The following is a 12077-nucleotide window of genomic DNA, read 5'->3' on the forward strand; positions in this document are numbered from 1 at the left end:
CTCTCCCCACCCCGCCAGCCTAGTCGCCTGTTACTGCCCCTCCTCCTGGCCTGGTCGCCCCCAACTTCTCCCCTCTCCCCCTTCCCCCCCCACTCCCCACCCGCTGGTCTGGTCACCCCACGCAGCCTGCTGTTCAGTCATTTGGTCGTCCCTCACTAACCCTCCTGCCAGCCTGGTTGCCCCACGCAACCTGCTGTATGATCATTACTGTTACTATGATGGCATCCCAGACAATTTGCATATTCCTCTATTATTAGTATAGATCAGCCGTGGGCAAACTACGGCCCGCAGGCCGGATCCGGCCCGTTTGAAATGAATAAAACTATTGAATAAAAAGACCGTACCCTTTTATGTAATGATGTTTACTTTGAATTTATATTAGTTTACACAAACACTCCATCCATGCTTTTGTTCCGGCCCTCCAGTCCAGTTTAAGAACCCATTGTGGACCTCGAGTCAAAAAGTTTGCCCACCCCTGGTATAGATTCTTTCTCAGTTATCTTTACTGACTCCTATCCCTTAATGTTCATGCTTCCTGAGGTTTCAGGCTGACTTCTGTTTTTTTCTTCATTCTGCCATGCTTTCTTGAACACATGTTTTTCATGATTTCCTTTCTGTGTTCATTTCCTAAGCCCATTTTTCTGGTGAGCACTTCTAGTCCTTAGGTTTGCTACTTAGAATGCCCATCTGATTGTCTAGTAGAAAAATCTGTGCTTAGCCAGTGTTGCCCAGTGGTTGAGCATTGACCTATGAACCAAGAGGTCACTATTCAATTCCCAGTCAGGACACATGCTTGGGTTGCAGGCTTGGTCCCCAGCAGGGGGTATGCAAGAAGCAGCTGATAAATGATTGTCATCATTGATGTTTCTATCTCTCTTTCCCTTTCCCTTCCTCTCTGAAATCAATTAAAATATATATAAAGAAAACCCTTCCTCTCTGAAATCAATTAATATTATGTGTAAAGAAAACCTGAAACTTAGAACATCAAAAATTAAGTACATGTTTTTTTTCCATTCACCTAATTTTCCCATTTTGATTATTGATGGTGCCAGTCACTCAGTTACCTAAGTTATAAACCCAGGAATCATCTTGACTTCTGTCTCCTATTCCTCATTTTCCATTAGCTGTCAAGTCCTGCTGATGGAGCTCTTTCCTCTCCATTCCCTTCACTATTTCTTACGAGCCAGGTTCTAATTTCCTGAGCAGAGCATTGTAAAAAGCCCCTTCTGCTTGGTCCTGGACATTGCAAACAAGTTTGACATGCTTGTATGTTGGTTATATTATGTAGGAATGCCAAAGGCAAAATAGTTTTGGGTGCCACACCACTAATCCCTGTTTATCCTTTAAAGGTCAGTTTCCTAAACATTTTTATTAGATGACATTGTTAGTAAATATCTTATGCTTTTTGTAAGAAATTTGCTTAAGGATTAAGAGTATGATTTATAAGGATTAGAGGGGAAAAGCAAGAAAAGATGTATAGAAATAGAAGTCTGGCTGGGTTAAGTGCCAGAAATGATCTAATAGGACATTTTCTTAATGAGCTAGAAAAAAAGATTAAAAGTTTGAAAGTAATACTTGGTGCTTGGTAGTCAAATATCAGTTAGGAGCAGTTAACTATAGGAAGATCTTGAGACTGAATAGGCAGAAATGAGGTCTTTGCTATTGGGAATTGTAAGCTAATCTATTTGAGTAGTACTCTGAAGAGATGCTATTTAGCTGTCAGTTAATACCCAGGAGAGACTCCTGATATCATTATTTATGTTCCTGGAAGATATTGGCCTAATGTACTAATGCTGCAGATGTGGTAACATAATCACTGTGCTTCTACATCGTCTAATGCAGTGGTTCTCAACCTTCTGGCCCTTTAAATACAGTTCCTCATGTTGTGACCCAACCATAAAATTATTTTCGTTGCTACTTCATAACTGTAATGTTGCTACTGTTATGAATCATAATGTAAATATCTGATATGCAGGATGGACTTAGGCGACCCCTGTGAAAGGGTCGTTCGACCACCAAAGGTGTCGCGACCCACAGGTTGAGAACCGCTGGTCTAATGTGTTTCATAACCACAAGTTGTTTAGTATAGAATCATTATTTTCTGAAACCAGATATAACCATAGAAATGCTCTTAGTTTCTTGAATTTTTTTTTTGTTTTCAAGCAGATTTTAGAATTTGTCTTGCTTATAACATTTTAAAAAGTCCAAATTCATAGAAGAAAGTACTTTAAAATTTGAGTCCTTTATATTCTAAATGACTTAGCACATGTTTAAAAAGAATTGAATTTTATGTATTGTGAATATTTTGCACAAGTATTATATGTATTTACATTAGCTTTTGCTGTAGTATTGGTCTTTATTTACTTTCTGATGATTTTAGGATTTATGAGGGTGGCACTAGATTCTCACCTAGTGTAACTTACTGTAGAAAATCTATTTGAACATTCTGTATAGTAGTATTTTGAAGTTGAGAGTGGGGTGTGTGTATCATTTTGGCTTATATTGTTCTGCCTAGGAGCTCCACTCTGAAGGAGGTGAGACAGAAAGAAAAAGTTTCAGAGAGATTTACCAAGATGGACCAAGGTGGGTGAATGGCATTTTGAGCCAAGGGAGTAGTGTGTTCCCTGGTAAGAAATCCTGAAAGATCATGGTGTGATACAGACCCTTGGGTGGTTTGGTGTGAATGGAAGGCAGAGTTGGATAGTGGTGGGAGAGAGCAGCTGCCAAGTTTCCTTTAAAGTATTTCCTCCCTCCTCCCCCCTTCCCCCTTTCAGACTGCCTTTTATTTTTATTCATTTATTTTATTGATTTTAGAGAGAGGAAGGAAGAGAGAGAAACATTGATATGAGAGAAAAACATCAATCAGTTGCCTCCCAAAATCTGGGTATGTGCCTTGACTAGAAATTGAACCCACCACCTTTTGGTGTACGGGACAGTGCTTCAACAAACTGAGCCTCAATGGCCAGGATTACAGACTGCCTTTTAAAGAACAGAGAATCAATTATGAGAGATTTTTTAAAACTACATTTGTATTTCAGAGAAGAAGGGAGAGGAAGAAAGAGATGGAAACAACATTGATGAGAGAGAATCATTGATCAGCTGCCTCCTGCACGCCCGCTACTGGAGATTGAGCCCACAACTCAGGCATGTGCACTCCTGGTTCATAGGTCGATGCTCAACCACTGAGCAACACTGGCCCGGCAATCATGAGAGATCTTGATAGAATTTTGTATTTAAAAAATCACGGAGTCTTAAAGTTGGATTCTCATTGTACTCCTTATCTGTCTTTCCTCCAATCTTTCAATCTCAGAAAATGGTAGCATCATTTGATTAGCTGTCCAGGCCAAAAACCTGAGAGTCATTCTTGATTTCTGTCCTTCCCTTTTCTCTCATCTCTTGCATTTAACTCCTCACCAATTGCTGTAGCTCCTATCTCCCCACACATCTTGAACTCTATTCCTTTCTGTCCATCTACTTCAGCCTACTTAGTCCATCATCATTTCTTTTCTTAGGTAGGACTCCTTCCTATCTAGCTTCTTAACTGATTTCCCTGCCTCCATGTTTTTTCCTTTTTGACTTATTTTCCATGTAACAGTGAGAATGATCTTTTAGAAGTAAAAATCAGATCATGTCACTCTCCTGTTATAACCTTCAGTAGATTTTCATTGTGCTCATTTCATAACTAGCTCCTCTTCTTTTAGGCCACAACTGAAATATGCCCCTCTTAAGATGCCTTCCTTAATGCCCATTCTACTGTTTTCTCCTATAGCATTTCATAGTTTCCTTCACAGGTCTTATGATTTGTAATTACATTTGTACTTGTGGTTTTTTTTTGTTTGTTTGTTTTCTATACTAGACCATAATTGCAAAAGCCATAGGGACCATGCCGGTCTTGTCAGCTTTTTTATACCTAGCACCTAGCACATTGCTACGATCATAGCAGGTGAATAATGAATATTTGAATACACGAGTGAAAAGAAACTTGAGAGATTTTCTAATCCTACTGTCCAAGAGTCTTCGCCATCTCTGGCAAGTGATTGTCAGCTTGTTTTTGAACGCTTTCAGAGATGGGCAGCTTAGTGTTTTATGTGGTAGCCTATGGCCTTGTTTGGTAATTCTGATAGTTTGAAAGATTTTCTTATTTTGGGCTTAAAACTGCTTTTCTTTTTTTTCCAACTGTTGATCCCAGTTCTGCCCCTCTCTGACACCCTTTAAACTGTTTGACATCACCAGTCATATGTTCTCTTAGTTTTGTAAACGCTGTATTTTTCATCATGTGACATGTTTCTTCACCCTTACCCCTTTGTGTAAATACATTTTGTTAGGGTAACTTTAAAAGTGGTATATTGAAGGATAAAGATGTTCATAATCTTTGGTCCTATAATTCATGGTTAAATAATTTGTAGCACATTTGTTCAATATAATACATTGTAGCCATTAACAATAAATGTAATGATAGAAATGTGGGCAATATTTATAAAATGATATTTTAAAAATAGAATATTAAATTATATCTAGACCATTATTATAGCCAAATGAGTGTGTAGATGTGATTTCGGGGGGCATAAAAAGTAATGAGAAAGTTGTGTTAAGGTGGTACAAGATGGTTTCAAATAAAGAGTATTTTATAGTTAGTTTAATAATAAAGGAGAAAATGTCATGGTCAGAACTATTAATGTCATTCCAACTAAAGGTAAGTGAGACTTCAATAGCCTGCAATAACTTTTGGTTTCGATACTGAAAGAAACTGAAATACAAATGGTAGATTAAATTATTGCATCAATGCTAAATTTAGTCAAGTTCATAACTGTATAGTGGTTACATTAAAAAAATTCTTATTCTTAAGAAATACATATGGAAATACATATTTTTATATTTTATGCAAGAGAGCAAATGGTAACCAAATGGCATAAAATATTAACAACAAGTAAATCTGGATAAAGACTATACAGATACTCTTTGTACTCTTCTTACTCTTGTAACTTTTATTTATTACATCTAGTTTTATTTAAAAGTTTCTTATAAGAAGCTATTTTTATCTGATTTATCTCTTTTTCAAGGCTTATCTGTCTTCCTCAGGCACATTTTGTGATTTATAAAATGGAATAAAAATAAACAACAGGCTTTTTTTTTTCTAGAAATAATAGCAAGATTTGAAAAGACAGGAGAGAGGATAAATTCTTTTTTTGTTTGTTTGTGTATTATGATAGCCTCTAGCCACATGTAACTATTTAAATGAGTTAAAATTAAATAAAAATAAAAATTCAGTTCCTTAGTCACCCTCACCATATGTACTCAATAACTACATGTGGCTAGTGACTACTGTATTGGACAGGAAAGATATAGAATATTTTCATTATCAGAAAGTTCTATGGAAAGTGCTAGAATAAGTAATTGTTTGGGATGGGATTACTCATGAGAGGTGGGAGCCTGATTCCGGGTGCATCACCTGAGAACTGCCCTCTTGCAATTCAGGACCCCTCGGGCGATGTCAGAGAGCTGGTTTCAGCCCAATCCCCGCAGGCGAGGCTGAGGGACCTCACCTGCCGGAGGGACCCTGCTCACACTGCAGACGCCCTTTGAGCTGAGGCAACGCCCCAAGTGCAACTGGCTGGGGAGGGTCGCAGGAAGTTGGCTCCAGAGCGTATCCAGCCTGTCTTGCCCAGTCCCGCCCTGCCGGCCACCTTCTAATTATTTACCTTTCACTGTCTACGAATTTGTGCACCAGGGCACTAATATGAATATAAGTTCTTTGGTTAATCTCTTCCCCCACCCCCTTTCCTTCTGATATTACCAGTCTGTTCAATGTTTCCATGCCTCTAGTTCTATTTTATTCATCAGTTTATTTTGTTCATTAGATTCCTTGCTCTTTTATTTTGAATTTTAGATTTAATTGTTGATAGATATGTATTTATTGCCATTTTGTTGTTTTTAATTCCTTTTTTTTTTCTTAAAAAAGACCCTTCAACATTTTATATAATACTAGTTTGGTGGTGATGAACTCCTTTAGTTTTTTTCTTGTTTATGAAGCTGTATATCTGATAGCTTTGCTGGGTTGTAGGTCCTTGCTTTTCATCACTTTGAATATTTCTTGCCACTCCCTTCTGGCCTGCAACGTTTCTGTTGAGAAATTAGCTGATAGTCATATGGGAGCTCCTTTGTAGGTAACTAACTGGTTTTCTCTTGCTGCTCTTAAGATTCTCTCTTTGTCTTTAACTCTTGGCATTATGATTATGATGTGTTTTGGTGTGAGCCTTTTTGGGTTCCTCTTGTTTGGGACTCTGAGCTTCCTGGACTTGTAGTTCTATTTCTTTCACCAGGTGGAGAAGTTTTCCATCATTATTTTTTTCAATAGGTTTTCAATTTCTTGCTCTCTCCCCTCTCCTTCTGGCACCCCCATGATGTGAATGTTAGTATGCTTGAAGTTGTCCTAGAGCAGCGGTTCTCAACCTGTGGGTCGCGACCCCTTTGGGGGTTGAACGACCCTTTCACAGGGGTCGCCTAAGACCATTGGAAAACAATATATAATTACATATTGTTTTTGTGATTAATCACTATGTTTAATTATGTTCAATTTGTAACACTGAAAATACATCCTGCATATCAGATATTTACATTACAATTTGTAACAGTAGCAAAATTACAGTTATGAAGTAGCAATGAAAATAATTTTATGGTTGGGGGTCACCACAACATGAGGAACTGTATTAAAGGGTTGTGGCATTAGGAAGGTTGAGAACCACTGTCCTAGAGGATTCTTACACTACCTTCATATTTTTGGATTCTTTTTTCTTCTTGCTCTCTGATTAGTTGTTTGTTGCTTTCTTATATTCCAAATTGCTGATTTGATTCTTAGAATCCTCTAACCTGCTTTTGATTCCCTGTAAATTTTTGTTCATTTCAGTTCATGTATCCTTCATTTCTGACTGATCCTTTTTCATGTCTTTGGTGTTCTCACTGAGAACCTTGAAATTCTAAGTTCCTTGACATTCTCACTAAGTTCCTTGAAGCTCTCATTAAGATCCTTGAGCAACCTTATAACCAATGTTTTGAACTCTGTATCCAGTAGTTTGCTTGCTTCATTTAATTTAGTTCTTTTTCTGGAGATTGCTTCTGTTCTTTCATTTCTCTTTGTCTCTGCATTTTAGCTGCTTCCCTGTGTTTGTTTCTATGTTTTAGGTAGAGCAGCTATGTCTCCCAGAGTGCCTTGTGTAGTAGATGTCCTGTAGGGCCCAGTGGCTTAGCTTCCCTGGTCACCTGAGCTGGGTACTCTAGTTGCAACCCTGTGTGGTCTGTGTGTACTGTCCTGTTGTAGTTGAGCCTTGATTGCTATTGGCATCACTGGGAGGAGATGACCCCCCAGGCCAATGGGCTGTGAGGACCAGATGTGACTACAGCAGAAGAGCTGCTGTGCAGGAGACACCCCTATGCAGCAGGACTTGCCTCAGTGGGGCTTTGGTGCTCACTCAGTCTGCCCCTTGAGTGTGTTGCTTGTGGATGTGTTAGAGTTAACCTGCTATGGTCTGAAGCTGTCTACTGGGTGCACTGATTCTGGGGCCTCATGAGAGGTATAAAGTCAGCCACTGCCTATTCTCTGCCTGGGCCTTCTGGCACAATAGAGTGATCTGCAGGTGGCTGCTACTTGTTCTGGGCTTGGAGGTTCTCAGGAGATACCAACCTGTGAACCTTGGCAAGCTGTTGCTAGTGCTGGGCCTGGGGCCACTTATCCAGAGGTATGGGGCACACTGAGTCCAGCTGCTACTTATTTGAGAGATTTTAGGAAAATCTGAAGCCTGAGCCAGGACAGGTCATTCAGATGGAAAAGCCACTGCAGACAGCTTAGGTGGGGCTGCAAATTGGTGGGTTCCAGGGTTGGGGGTCATTAGTCAATGAGGCTGGTCCTGAGGCAGCCAAGGCCCTCACTTGTCTGGTCGTGCTGCTTTTCTGGGCTTGGAGCTAAAATACAACTGAGGCCTAAATGTTATCTTTAGGGAGGAAAAGGTCAAGGGGGAAATCACCAGGGTGGGGCAAACAGTGTGGGTCAGGCTGATGGAAACTCAGATATGGTGCCTGCCAGTCAGCTCTGTGGTGGGGGAGGTTTCAGCATAGAAACAGTGACCTCTGCAACCACTTTTGTCTTGGAGAAAGCTGCCCCACCTCTTGCCCTGATGCTAGACAATTTAGTTCCTTCCTGTATGTCCCTGGATGCTTTCAAGCTGCTGTCCCTGGTCTGGAGCTCAGAGGGAGGGAGTCCAAGTAAGTCCATGCACCAGCTCTTTAAGAGAAACTGCCTGTGTCTTCAGCTGCCTTCTCATCCTCAATCCCCGCTGGTTTTTACAGCCTGAAGTTACAGGGCCTTCTTTTCCCAACTCTGGAACGCTGGGCTGACTATTCTGGTGTGGGGCAGGGACCTCTTACTCCTCATGGGAGGCCTCCATAGCCAAGACATGCCTTCGATTAAAAACAGCACAGTGGGGCCCTAGCTGGTTTGGCTCAGTGGATAGAGCATCAGCCTGTGGACTGAAGGGTCCTGGGTTTGGTTCTAGTCAAGGGCACATGCCTGGGTTGCAGTCTTGGTCCCCAGTAGGGGATGTGCAGGAGGCAGCCAATCAGCGATTCTCCCTCATCACTGATGTTTCTCCCTTTCTCCCTTCCTCTCTGAAATCAATAAAGATATGTTTAAAACAACAACAACAATGAAAAAAAACAGCACAGTGGGTGTCAGACCAGCCCATTCTGTGCTTTCTCCCCTCCTACCAGTCTCAGTGTGATTTCCTCTTTTAGTCTCTAGTTGCAGGGTTTCCATTCATCTAGATTTCAGGTAGTTCTGAATGATGGTTGTTCTGAATTTTAGTTGTAATTTTAATGTGGTTGTGGGAGGATGTGCCTTTACGTATGCTGCCATCATGGTTCTTCCTCCCATTACAATATTATTGACTGCTAGAGGCTCGGTGCACAAAATTTGTGCACGGGGGGTGGGTTCCCCTCAGCCCAGCCTGCACCCTCTCCAATCTGGGACCCCTCGGAGGATGTATGACTGCCGGTTTACACCATCTTGTGTGGGTGTGAGGGTTAAATTGGCAGTTGGACATCCTTTTCACAATCCTGGACTGCTGGCTCCTAATCGCTCACCTGCTGCCTGCCTGGCCACCCCTAACTGCCCCCCGTTGCCAGCCTGATCGCCCTTCACTGCCTCTGTTTGTTGGCCTAGTTGCCCCTAACTGCCCCCTGCTGCCTGCCAGGTCTCCCCCAACTCCCCCCTCCCTGCTGGCCTGGTTGGTCCTAACTGCCCCCCCTGCCAGCCTGGTCACTCCCAACTACACCCCCCTGCCAGCCTGGTTGCCCCCAACTGCCCCCCCCCCCCGCTGGCCTGGTTGCCCCACGCAGCCTGCTGTTCAGTCGTTTGGTCGTCCCTCACTAACCCCCCTGCCGGCCTGGTAGTAGGCAGCCATCTTGTGAGGGTGTGAGGGTTAATTTGCATATTGCCTCTTTATTATATAGGCTATTAAACCCTGTGATGTGTACATTAGATCTGCATGACTCATTTATTTTATAATCAAAGTTTGTACCTATTATTCCCCTTCACCTTTTTCACCCATCCTCCCACCCCAGCCATCTCTGGTCATCATCAGTTTGCTCTCTGTATCTATGAGTTTGTTTCTATTTTGAAATGTGTAATTTTTATATTGTTACTGTTTTTCAGGAGGCTCTGGTAACTTTTTTCTTCTAATTTTTCATACTTGTGTTTGGTGGCTATATTTTTTTCTCTCAGAGTTAAATTGAGCATCTTCTTCAGCTTTCTTTTGTCAACCCCCACCCTTTTCCTCATATTCTTCTAAAAGTTAACTGAAGTGTTGATTTCTTAAAAAATAGATTATTCTTTGTTTTTTTCATTGAAATAGGCTTTATAGTTACTTTAAATAATTCTTAAATATTTTTTCTCTCTTTCTATTCTATACAAGTTTATACTTATAGAAACAAATTTTCTGATTTGTGTTCCATGAATAGTTCTTGAATATTTTTTATTGTTAAATTTGATTGTTTCCTTCCCTACTCATTACAAAACTAAACACTTCAGTTACATATTTTTTTCCTGCAGTTTTTCACCTCCATGATCTCGGCTGTCTCTTCCAGCAGTGGAGAAGGTACTGGGAAAAGAATGGGGTAGTCAGTTCTATTCTAGTATTTTCATTTACAACAAAACTTGCTTGTTATAAAACAATAAGTTGATGTCAGAAAAGCAGCACAACCAGACAAGTGAGGGCCTTGGCTGCCTCAGGACCAGCCTCATTGACTAATGACCTCCTGCCCTGGCACCGACCAAGACAGTGGAGACCATGACCCTGAAAGAGCACCCCTAAAGGTTGATGACTGTTCTATTGAGACCCTCCCCTGAGAGCTCCCCTAAGATTCCCACCTGCAAGGAAGAGATAAATATGCTCAGGGCAAAGAACCTAGTGTGCATTCTCCCTCCAAGGAGCATGGCTGTGCCATTCCCGCCTCCTCTCCTTCCCCCACAGGCATGTATTCCCTCATCTCTAAGGGACACAGGAGACTTGCAACCAGGGGAGTAATGGGCAGCACCAGCAGCTCGTCCCAGGCTCACCCCCTGTCTCCCTTAAGACCCCCCTTTCTCAGACTTCTCAGTGAGCCAAAGCAGCCTAGGCTTGCCTGTTGATTCTTCTATGCCTTCCTTGCTTCGCTGTCCTAAGTCTATTTTTGCTGCCATCATGGACCCAGTACCCTTTGGCTCAGTGCTGTGTAGCCCTTCCCTTGGGATATCCTCATCCCCCATCCCCCTTTCCTTAAAGAAATTCAGTTTTTCTTTATTCACCATCTGAGATGGCTGTTTAGCCTGCCTGCTTATCACCAACTGAATCTTTCAATGAGCAGTTTGAAAACATAGGTTTATTGAGTGCAGCTTAAGAAAATGAATTGGAGAGAGGCCATTAGGGCAATAGTTAAATTTCAGTCCTGGTCCCACTACTTATTAGTTGTGTAACCTTGGGAAAAGTACTTAACTCCTCTGTATTTAGTTTTTTTGTTTGTAAAGTACAGATTATATTTACATCATAAAGTAGTTGCTACATAGGTTAACATATATCAAACCCTTAGAATACTGCCTAAGGCAGCAGTCGCCAATCTTTCAGACCTCATGGACCACCAGTGTTCCACGGACTACCGGTTGGTGACCGCTGGCCTAAGGTATGGTAAGAGCTATAAAACAGTTAGCTGCCGTTGCTGTTGCTATTTCTGTGGCTGCTTCTACTACCCTCCTCACCATATTGAGTGCCACTGAGTTGGCTTCAGTAGTTTTGGTTCTTTATTATCTGTATGAACTTGGACAAGGTACTTACTTTGCAAACCTCAGTTTCTTCATCTCTGAAATGGAAGTAAATGTACCCATCCTGTGTTATAATGAAGTTAAGATATGATAATTCTTATAAACTGCTTAGCATAATGCTATGTACGTACTGTTCTTAATAAAGTTAGCTATTATCATTTAGGTCCCTCACAGTCATGTTTTCCCTTTTGTCTTCAGCACGGACAATTAAGTCCTTCCATCTTCCTGGTCCCAGAGGAAGGAGAGTTTCTGGCCTAGGTCAGGGAGACACTGCATAGCCTACTTTCCACAGGCCCGAGCCAACCCCAAAACATCATTCATTTGTATACACTGATGTCTGTGATGTGTCACACTCTGTGCTAGATGCTGAGAATTTTAAAAACAGGTTTTAATTAAGATATTGATTATATAACTTTCATATACTATATTTTTGAGATTATTTGTATTGCCCAAGTTCCCCATGCTCTTGCTGGTTGAGTTTGCTCATATTTAGTAAGACCTAGTCCCTGCTTTCTCCAGTCTCATTTAGCTGCAAGCACAGTTCCCACACCCTGCAGTCTCAGCCAGTCCTGACTGAGGTGGGGAGTGGGGCCTGCAGTCAGTGTGGCTAGTGTAGCTGCACAGTTCAGTGTTCCAGGGCTTGAGCCCTGAGCAATGTGCTTGTAAGTCTGTAACCTTTTTCTTGACTCAGCTGTAAATCAGAACCTCTGCATTGTTTTCCTGTTTAGCATTC

The 12077-nt window shown here is 41.5% G+C and overlaps 1 protein-coding gene across 3 annotated transcripts in view; it reads left to right on the plus strand.

Moving 5' to 3' along the window:
• The window catches only part of CCSER2 (coiled-coil serine rich protein 2), a 218514-nt gene that overhangs the window by 23335 nt on the left and 183102 nt on the right, over positions 1 to 12077 (plus strand). For 2 of the 3 annotated variants that reach the window (XM_081105439.1, XM_081105438.1), the window contains exon 2: positions 2516 to 2583. The exons of the other annotated variant lie outside the window; for it this stretch is intronic. The gene's annotated coding sequence lies outside the window, so the exon portion shown is untranslated. The remainder of the gene's footprint in view (positions 1 to 2515; positions 2584 to 12077) is intronic. 3 annotated transcript variants of the gene reach the window in all.

This window comes from Myotis nattereri, assembly GCF_964212035.1.
Source record: "Myotis nattereri genome assembly, chromosome: 13".
Classification (NCBI taxonomy): Eukaryota; Metazoa; Chordata; class Mammalia; order Chiroptera; family Vespertilionidae; genus Myotis; species Myotis nattereri.